Here is a 10892-nt window from a genome sequence, read left to right as displayed (position 1 = left end):
CACCTTGGCATGGCCTGGGGGATCTCAGTTTCCACCTCACCTTCATCCTGAGCCTGCCCCCCCGCCAAAAAAAAAAATTACTCACTGCCAGTGCTGATGGGTCTTATCCTAGGTTGGAATGATCTATTTTCACCAACCGCCAGATTCATCTTTGTTCTTACAACTTTTTGGATGCTTAAACGCCTTGTTTTTTTTATTTCTCTTTTGGTCACCTTAATTCTCCCTTTCTTTTCTTATCTACAGTTTCATCAAACGTTTTGCCTGTCTCAAATACATATCCGACCAATCTGAAGACAAACACCAATGCCTCAGTGCTTCTTGAAAAGAAAACCTCCCTGGTGAGGGAAAACCTCCCAGAATTTCTCTGTGTTAAGAGTTGAAAACAATGCTTGGAACAAAAGTAGGAAAACGAAGGCAGCTTTTCAAGCTTTACAAAGGAGAAACAAAGTGTGAACTGTATATACAACAAAAAATGTCCTTTAATTTTTTTCCTTTTTTAACATATTTATTGGAGTATAATTAAAATGGTGTGTTAGTTTCTGCTTTATAACAAAATGAATCAGTTATACATACCCATATGTCCCCATATCTCTTTCCTCTTGCATATCCCTGCCTCCCACCCTCCCAATCCCACCCCTCTAGGTGGTCACAAACCACAGAGCTGATCGCCCTGCGCTATGCAGCTGCTTCCCACTAGCTGTCTATTGTACGTTTGGTAGTGTATATATGTCCATGCCACTCTCTCACTTTGTCCCAACTTACCCTTCCCCCTCCCTGTATCCTCAAGTCCATTCTCTAGTAGGTCTGTGTCTTTATTCCCATCTTGCCCCTAGGTTCTTCAGATTTTTTTTTTTTATTCCATATGTGTGTCTTAGCATACGGTATTTGTTTTCCTCTTTCTGACTTACTTCACTCTGTATGACAGACTCTAGGTCCATCCACCTCACTACAAATAACTCAATTTCATTTCTTTTTATCACTGAGTAATATTCCATTGTATATATGTGCCACATCTTCTTTATCTATTCATCTGTTGATGGACACTTAGGTTGCTTCCATGTCCTGGCTATTGTAAATAGAGCTGCAATGAACATTTTGGTACATGACTCTTTTTGAATTATGGTTTTCTCAGGGTATATGCCCAGTAGTGGGATTGCTAGATCATATGGTAATTCTATTTTTAATTTTTTAAGGAACCTCTATACTGTTCTCCATAGTGGTTGTGTCAATTTACATTCCCACCAACAGTGCAAGACGGTTCCCTTTTCTCCACACCCTCTCCAGCATTTATTGTTTATAGATTTTTTGGTGATGGCCACTCTGACCGGTGTGAGATGATATCTCATTGCAGTTTTGATTTGCATTTCTCTAATGGTTAATGATGTTGAGCATTCTTTCATGTGTTTGTTGGCAATCTGTATATCTTCTTTGGAGAAATGTCTTTTGACATCTTCTGTCCATTTTTTGATTGGGTTGTTTGTTTTTTTGTTATTGAGCTGCTTGTAAATTTTGGAAATTAATCCTTTGTCAATTGCTTCATTTGCAAATATTTTCTCCCATTCTGAGGGCTGTCTTTTCATCTTGTTTATGGTTTCCTTTGCTGTGCAAAAGCTTTTAAGTTTCATTAGGTCCCATTTGTTTATTTTTGTTTTTATTTCCATTTCTCTAGGAGGTGGGTCAAAAAGTATCTTGCTGTGATTTATGTCACAGAGTGTTCTGCCTATGTTTCCCTCTAAGAGTTTTAAAATCTCTGGCCTTACATTTAGGTCTTTAATCCATTTTGAGTTTATTTTTGTGTATGATGTTAGGGAGTGTTCTAATTTCAGTCTTTTACATGTATCTGTCCAGTTTTCTCAGCACCACTTACTGAAGAGGCTGTCTTTTCTCCACTGTATATTCTTGCCTCCTTTATCAAAGATAAGGTGACCATATGTGCATGGGTTTATCTCTGGACTTTCTATCCTGTTCTATTGATCTATATTTCTGTTTTTCTGCCAGTACCATACTGTCTTGATTACTGAAGCTTTGTAGTATAGTCTGAAGTCAAGGAGCCTGATTCCTGCAGCTCCATTTTTTTTTCTCAAGATTGCTTTGGCTATGCGGGGTCTTTTGTGTTTCCATATAAATTGTGAAATTTTTTGTTCTAGTTCTGTGAAAAGTGCTATTGGTAGTTTGATAGGGATTGCATTGAATCTGTCGATTGATTTGGGTAGTATAGTCATTTTCACAATACTGATTCTTCCAATCCAAGAACATGGTATATCTCTCCATCTATTTGTATCATCTTTAATTTCTTTCATCAGTGTCTTATAATTTTCTGCATACAGGTCTTTTGTCTCCTTAGGTAGGTTTATTCCTAGGTATTTTATTCTTTTTGTTGCAATGGTAAATGGGGGTGTTTCCTTAATTTCTCTTTCAGATTTTTCATCATTAGTGTATAGAAATGCAAGAGATTTCTGTGCATTAATTTTGTATCCTGCTACATTATCAAATTCACAGATTAGCTCTAGTAGTTTTCTGGTAGCATCTTTAGGATTCTCTATGTATAATATCATGTCATCTGCAAACAATGACAGCTTTACTTCTTCTTTTCTGATTTGGATTCCTTTTATTTCTTTTTCTTCTCTGATTGCTGTGGCTAAAACTTCCAAAACAATGTTGAATAATAGTGGTGAGAGTGGGCAACCTTGTCTTGTTCCTGATCTTAGTGGAAATGGTTTCAGTTTTTCACCATTGAGGACGATGTTGGCTTTGGGTTTGTCATATATGGTCTTTATTATGTTGAGGGAAGTTCCCTCTATGCCTATTTTCTGGAGGGTTCTTATCATAAATGGGTGTTGAATTTTGTCAAAAGCTTTCTCTGCATCTATTGAGGTGATCATATGGTTTTCTCCTTCAATTTGTTAATATGGTGTATCACATTGATTGATTTGCGTATATTGAAGAATCCTTGCATTCCTGGGATAAACCCCACTTGATCATGGTGTGTGATCCTTTTCATGTGTTGTTGGATTCTGTTTGCTAGTATTTTGTTGAGGATTTTTGCATCTATGTTCATCAGTGATATTGGCCTGTAGTTTTCTTTCTTTGTGACATCTTTGTCTGGTTTTAGTATCATGGTGATAGTAGCATTGTAGAATGAGTTTGGGAGTGTTCCCCCCTCTGCTATATTTTGGAAGAGTTTGAGAGGATAGGTGTTAGCTCTTCTCTAAATGTCTGATAGAATTCGCCTGTGGAGCCATGTGGTCCTGGGCTTTAGTTTGTTGGAAGATTTTTAATCACATTTTCAACTTCAGTGCTTGTGATTGGTCTATTCATATTTTCTATTTCTTCCAGGTTCAGTCTTGGAAGGTTGTGCATTTCTAAGAATTTGTCCATTTCTTCCAGGTTGTCCATTTTATTGGCATAGAGTTGCTTGTAGTAATCTCTCATGATCCTTTGTATTTCTGCACTGTCAGCTGTTACTTCTCTTTTTTCATTTCTAATTCTATTGATTTGAGTCTTCTCCCTTTTTTTCTTGATGAGTCTGGCTAATGGTTTATCAATTTTGTTTATCTTCCCAAAGAAGCAGCTTTTAGTTTTATTGATCTTTGCTATCGTTTCCTTCATTTCTTTTTCATTTATTTCTGATCTGATCTTTATTATTTCTTTCCTTCTGCTAACTTTGGGGGTTTATTGTTCTTTTTCCTCTAATTGCTTTAGGTGTAAGGTTAGGTTGCTTATTTGAGATGTTTCTTGTTTCTTGAGGTAGCATTGTATTGCTATAAACTTCCCTCTCAGAACTTCTTTTGCTGCATCCCATAGGTTTTGGGTCATTGTGTTTTCATTGTAATTTGTTTCTAGGTATTTTTTGATTTCCTCTTTGATTTCTTCAGTGATCTCTTGGTCATTTAGTAGTGCATTGTTTAGCCTCCATGTGTTTGTATTTCTTACAGATTTCTTCCTGCAATTGATATCTAGTCTCATAGCATTGTGGTCGGAAAAGATACTTGATACAATTTCAATTTTCTTAAATTTACCAAGGCTTGATTCGTTACCCAAAATATGATCTATCCTGGAGAATCTTCTATAAGCACTTGAGTAGAAAGTGTATTCTGTTGTTTTTGGAATGAATGTCCTATAAATATCAATTAAGTCCATCTTTTTTAAAGTATCATTTAAAGCTTGTGTTTCCTTATTTATTTTCATTTTGGATGATCTGTCCATTGGTGAAAGTAGGGTATTAAAGTCCCCTACTATGATTGTGCTACTGTCCATTTCCCCTTTTATGGCTGTTAGTATTTGCCTTATATATTGAGGTGCTCCTATCTTGGGTGCATAAATGTTTACTTTTTTTATATCTTCTTCTTGGATTGATCCCTTGATCATTAGGTAGTGTCCTCTTTGTCTATTGTAATAGCCTTTGTTTTGAAGTCTATTTTTGTCTGATATGAGAATTGCTACTCCAGCTTTCATTTGATTTCCTTTTGCATGGGATATCTTTTTCCATCCCCTTACTTTCAGTCTGTATGTGTCCCTAGGTCTGAAGTGGGTCTCTTGTAGACAGTATATATATGGGTCTTGTTTTTGTATCCATTCAGACAGACTAAGTCTTTTGGTTGGAGCATTTAATCCATTTACATTTAAGGTAGTTATCGACATACACGTTCCTATTACCATTTCCTTAATTGTTTTGTGTTTGTTATTGTAGGTCTTTTCCTTCTCTTGTGTTTCCTGCCTAGAGAAGTTCCTTTAGCATTTGTTGTAAAGCTCGTTTGGTGGTGCTGAATTCTCTTAGCTTTAGCTTGTCTGTAAAGGTTTTAATTTCTCTGTCAAATCTGAATGAGATCCTTTCTGGGTAGAGTAATCTTGGTTGTAGGTTTTTCACCTTCATCACTTTAAATGTGTCCTGCCACTCCCTTCTGGCTTGCAGTGTTTCTGCTGAAAGATCAGCTGTTAACCTTATGGGGATTCCCTTGTGTGTTATTTGTTGTTTTTCCCGTGCTGCTTTTAATATTTTTTCTTTGTATTTAATTTTTGATAGTTTGATTAATATGTGCCTTGGCATGTGTCTCCTTGGATTTATCCTGTATGGGACTCTCTGTGCTTCCTGGACTTGATTAACTATTTCCTTTCCCATATTACAGAAGTTTTCAACTATAATCTCTTCAAATATTTTCTCAGCCCATTTCTTTTTCTCTTGTTCTTCTGGGGCCCCTATAATTCGAATGTTGGTGTGTTTCATGTTGTCCCAGAGGTCTCTGATACTGTCTTCTTTTCATTCTTGTTTTTTTATTCTGCTCTGCAGTAGTTATTTCCACTATTTTATCTTCCAGGTCACTTAGCCGTTCTTCTGCCTCAGTTATTCTGCTATTGATCTCTTCTAGAAAATTTTTAATTTAATTTTATTGTGTTCTTCATCACTGTTTGTTTGCTCTTTAGTTCTTCTAGGTCCTTGTTAAATGTTTATTTTATTTTCTCCATTCTGTTTCCAAGATTTTGGATCATCTTTACTATCATTATTCTGAATTCTTTTTCAGGTAGACTGCCTATTTCCTCTTCATTTGTTTCGTCTGGTGGGTTTTTGCCTTGCTCCTTCGTGTGCGGTGTGTCTTCCTATTTTGCTTCACTTACTGTGTTTGGGGTCTCCTTTTCGCAGGCTGCAGGTTCATAGTTCCCGTTGTTTTTGGTGTCTGCCCCCAGTGGCCAAGGTTGGTTCAGTGGGTTGTGTAGGCTTTCTGGTGGAGGGGAGTAGTGCCTGTGTTCTGGTGGATGAGGCTGGATTTTGTCTTTCTGGTGGGCAGGTCCACATCTGGTGGTGTGTTTTGGGGTGTCTGTGGCCTTATTATGATTTTAGGCAGCCTCTCTGCTAATGGAAAGGGTGTGTTCCTGTCTTGCTAGGTGTTTGGCATAGGGTGTGTACACTGTAGCTTGGTCATCGTCGAGTGGAGCTGGGTCTTGGTTGAGATGGAGATCTCTGGGAGATTTTTGCCATTTTATATTATGTGGAGCTGGGAGGTCTCTTGTGGACCAGTGTCCTGAAGTTGGCTCTCCCACCTCAGAGGCACAGCCCTGATGCCTGGCTGGAGCCCCAAGAGCCTGTCATCCACATGGCTCAGAATAAAAGGGAGAAAAAAAAGAAAGAAAGAAGATAAAATAAAATAAAATTTAAAAGTTATTAAAATAAAAAATAATTATTTTTAAAAATTTTAATAATAAAAAAGGAAAAGAAAGAAGAGAGGAACCAAACGAAAAAACAAATCTACCAATGGTAACAAGTGCTAGACACTGTACTTAAAAAACAAAAACAAAAACGGACAGACAGAACCCTAGGACAAATGGTAAAAGCAAAGCTATACAGACAAAATCACACACAGAAGCATACACATACACACTCACAAAAAGAGAAAAAGGGAAAAAAATATATATATCATTGCTCCCAAAGTCCACCTCCTCAATTTGGGATGATTCGTTGTCTATTCAGGTATTCCACAGATGCAGGTACATGAGGTCGATTGTGGAGATTTAATCCGCTGCTCCTGATGCTGCTGGGAGAGATTTCCCTTTCTCTTTGTTTTCACAGCTCCCCGGGTTCAGCTTTGGATCTGGCCCTGCCTCTGCGTGTAGGTCGCCTGAGGGTGTCTGTTCTTCGCTCAGGACGAGGTTAAAGGAGCCACTGATTCGGGGGCTCTGGCTCACTCAGGCCGGGTGGAGGGAGGGGCACGGAGTGCGGGGCGGGCCTGCAGCGGCAGAGGCCGGAATGACGTTGCACCAGCCTGAGGCGCGCGGTGCGTTCTCCCAGGGAAGTTGTCCCTGGATCCCGGGACCCTGGCAGTGACGGGCTGCACAGGATCCCTAGAAGGGAGGTGTGGATAGTGACCTGTGCTCGCACACAGGCTTCTTGGTGGCGGCAGCAGCAGCCTTAGCGTCTTATGCCCGTCTCTGGGGTCCGCGCTGATAGCCATGGCTCGCGCCTGTCTCTGGAGCTCCTTTAAGCAGCGCTCTTAGTCCCCTCTCCTCGCACACCAGGAAACAACGAGGCAAGAAAAAGTCTCTTGCCTCTTCGGCAGCTCCAGACTTTTCCCCGGATTCCCTCCCGGCTAGCCGCCATGGCGCACCAACCCCCTGCAGGCTGTGTTCACGCCACCAACCCCAGTCCTCTCCCTGGGATCCGACTGAAGCCCGAGCCTCAGCTCCCAGCTTCACCCGCCCCGGCGGGTGAGCAGACAAGCCTCTCGGGCTGGTGAGTGCCGGTCGGCACCGATCCTCTGTGCGGGAATCTCTCCGCTTTGCCCTCCGCACCCCTGTGGCTGCGCTCTCCTCCGTGGCTTTGAAACTTCCCCCCTCCGCCACCCGCAGTCTCCGCCCACGAAGGGGCTTCCTAGTGTGTGGAAACCTTTCCTCCTTCACGGCTCCCTCCCACTGGTGCAGGTCCTGTCCCTATTCTTTTGTCTCTGTGTTTTCTTTTTTCTTTTGCCCTACTCTGGTACGTGGGGAGTTTCTTGCCTTTTGGGAGGTCTGAGGTCTTCTGCCAGCATTCAGTAGGTGTTCTGTAGGAGTTGTTCCATCTGTAGATGTATTTCTGATGTATTTGTGGGGGGGAAGGTGATCTCTGCATCTTATTCTTCTGCCATCTTGAAGCCCCTCCATGTCCTTTTATTTTGAAAGCGGTCACTTTCTAGAGATTGTTCTTATTGTATTTCCATTTTTTTCATTTTGCTCTCTAATGCTTTTTTTCTTCAAAAAGATAATATTCCCAGGACAGTGGTATACAGTTTGAAAAAGTTTGCCTTGTGTGCCCCCAGCATCAGAACCAAAGCCAATGGCATTTTCTACTGAGGAAAGTCATCTCTTAATTATTTCTGTCTGGATTATCTACTGTTTGTTTGTTCTAGATTTCCTTCTCCAAAACCCAGCTTGTGCCAGAACGTCTCCAAGTTCCATCAACTCCTCTAGTCTAGTTTTTTTTTTCTCAAAAATAATGAGAATTAACTCTGAGATTAGCTTAACTAAAAAATAATTGGGTAGGTTGCTCTACAGAAAAATGAATTTCACAGAGTAACATGAAAAAGAGAGGAATCATTTTGGATTCTCTATTATTATTATTATTACAACTACCATCACTAGTACTCTGATTATTACTTGGTCACATGACACTTTAAGACAGACCCCACCCTTTATTTTTCTGTAACATCCAGCTGAACCAAGCACCATTTTGGAACTCTCTTTTTAGTTAAGTCAGAGGCCATAATTCTCCTACTGTTGAAAAATTATTTGGAACAAGGCTATTTCATAGCCTCGCAAGGTTCGAAGAGATCTTCAAGTTTAACCTCATACAACCACCATCAATTGTTCTGGTGTCCTCTCTGACGTTCCTGCCAAGAGGGTGGTCTGGCCTCTGATGGAACACTTTGGGGATGGTCTGTTCTCTGAAACACTAGGAGGTCCTCTCTTTGATCATCTTTCACCTCATTCCTGGAGCCATTGTAATTTCACTGTGGTTGGGTGGCGGAACACTCCAAAGGGATTGAAGGTAAGACTTGTCAGACAGGCCAGCCAAATCCAGTTGCAAAAAGGCAATTTGCTGTTGCTGGAATTAGTCCAGCACAGATACCATTCATATAAATAGGGATCTTTTTGAATTCGAATCTTATCTCCATGAGCCAGGGAGAACATCCATTGTTCTCCTGTTGTAAGTTAACAGCTTTGCATACTTTAGAAGCAATGAGCCTAAACAAAAAGGAATTTTCTTCCAGTGGTTTGTGGCCAGCAGGAGCTGTAGTGCATACCATGTGCAGAAGAAATTTACTGGATTTTAGAGCAAGTCTCTCTGTTGCTTATTGCTTATTTTGTTACTCTGAGCTCCTCTCCTGTCCCAGTACTAACCCTTAACTAATGTTAACCATTAGGCAAGGTAGAATTTCTTTTCTTAAGCAACAGCTCATACTTAATAACTGTCATGGCAAATAACTTTGTTCTATTATACTAATTACTCAAAGGAATGTGTAGCTTTCTCGTATTTTAAACGTTCTGTTTCTCATATAATTAGCTTGTTAAAAAAGCTACCCTTACCTGTAACAGGATGTGGTCATTTGGGGAAGCATATCTTGCATTTACAAAACATATTTTGATATGAAACAAACCCTGCTTCCTCTCTTGCTGTTTTATATCTCCCAGGTCAGAATTATAAAGAGGTAGCATTTAGAAGTAAGAACACTGATGAATGAACAGCTACTGAATTTGTCTTTGGGAGGATGGAGTTTGGGGACTCTTAGCTACTCATGGCACAGTAAGTCTAGTGGTCCCCGAGCAGGACCACAGAACCACAGGCTTCCAGAGTATTAGACGCTGGGCGTGATCATCAGCCTCGTGACTCATTCACGGGTGAGCTGGAATGGGGTGATCCAGGCAGGAGAGAACTTTAAAGAGAAGCAAAACTGTAGCCAAATGACTAGCAGGGCCCTGGAGTGCTGGGAAACCCAGTCGTCTGTTGGACTTCCCTCCCCCAAAAAAGGGCTTGTTTGTTAAAAAGGCCCCAGGCATTAATTTAGGTACAAGATTGGACACATCTGGAAGATGTAATTACTGAGCCTGCAATTAGTAAGCATGGTATCAACACACATGGAGCAGATTCATCTACTTTTCTTACACCTTCTGGGAGAGTTCAGCCTTTCAAACTTAGGTCTTAACTTTTCATTTGGGAAAATTGGTAACCATTCAATTGTTCGTGAGAGGTGAATTCTTATTGGGTGATGGAATGTGGCTACTGTGGAAATGATTTAATTTGATCAGACCCCTAAATTTCTAAGCCCTCCGAAAGGTGATTTCTTGAGACACAGAATGTTCTCTGAGTGTGTTCCTTGACTGCAGGGCACTGTAATACGAATCATTATACTCTAATTATATTGCAAATAATGTTAGTCTATGAGTGAAGCAATTTCTGTTTAAAAATGTTGCCCTGAGTGAAAGTCCACTGGTGATCTTTCTAGAAGATTGAAAGAAAACAGAACTCAGAAGTTTATACATACATATAAATATATGTATAGGTATAAATTCCAGAATTTAATCTATGTAGAAATTAATATAATTATATAATTGTATATATATACTTATATAAATTCATATACATTTCAGAAAAAATATATGTGTGTTTATCTTTGTAGGTCAAAACTAAAATCTCCATCTAGATATGCATTATTAGTATTTGACTGCCGGGCTTTAAGGGTTTAAGAAGAGGTAGGAAGGGGGAACATCTATGAAAAAATGCTGTTCTCATGCCATTTTCCAGTCTGGGTGGAATTCAAAAGTATCAGAGTTGGTGAAAAAAACCAGCCTTCTTCTCAAAGGTTTCTTGGCCAAGTTTTGATACCCCAAGAGGCTGAGGAAAACATCTGACCTTCTGGATACATACCACACTATCCAAACCTTTTTAGGCCAACCCATCACAGGCAATGGCCTCAACAAAACAGGCAGTACCTTAAGCAAACAAGACAGAGAGACTCTAAAGACAGTCAGCCTTATACTTTAGTTCCTGTAAGAAATGGTCAACTCAAAAATGTTTTCTTTTAACGGAGTTAAAAATAGTTGAAGCTGAAATAGCTCATCCTATGAAACACTTCAGAGTAAAATGTGTGCTTTACTTTTTTTTTTCTTTTTCTTTCTTTCCTTAAAAAATGTGTTGGCATTAGACAAGTCGGGCCGGAGCAGCCAGGATGGAATGTTAACCATGCCACCGGATGGCAAATTGGAGAGGAACACGCCTTTCATCTGAATTATAGGCTGGATAAGGAATGCGCTATATTCTCTGCTATGTATGAGCAGGAGAAAACTTTCCCAGGGTATTTTTCTTTTGCATTTCTGACTCTTATTGGATTGGAAACTGGTCCATGTGACCCAGCGGGGTCCATTTTCCA

This window comes from Pseudorca crassidens, chromosome 2 (genome assembly GCF_039906515.1).
Source record: "Pseudorca crassidens isolate mPseCra1 chromosome 2, mPseCra1.hap1, whole genome shotgun sequence".
NCBI classification, from domain to species: Eukaryota; Metazoa; Chordata; class Mammalia; order Artiodactyla; family Delphinidae; genus Pseudorca; species Pseudorca crassidens.
This window is presented reverse-complemented; position numbering follows the sequence as displayed.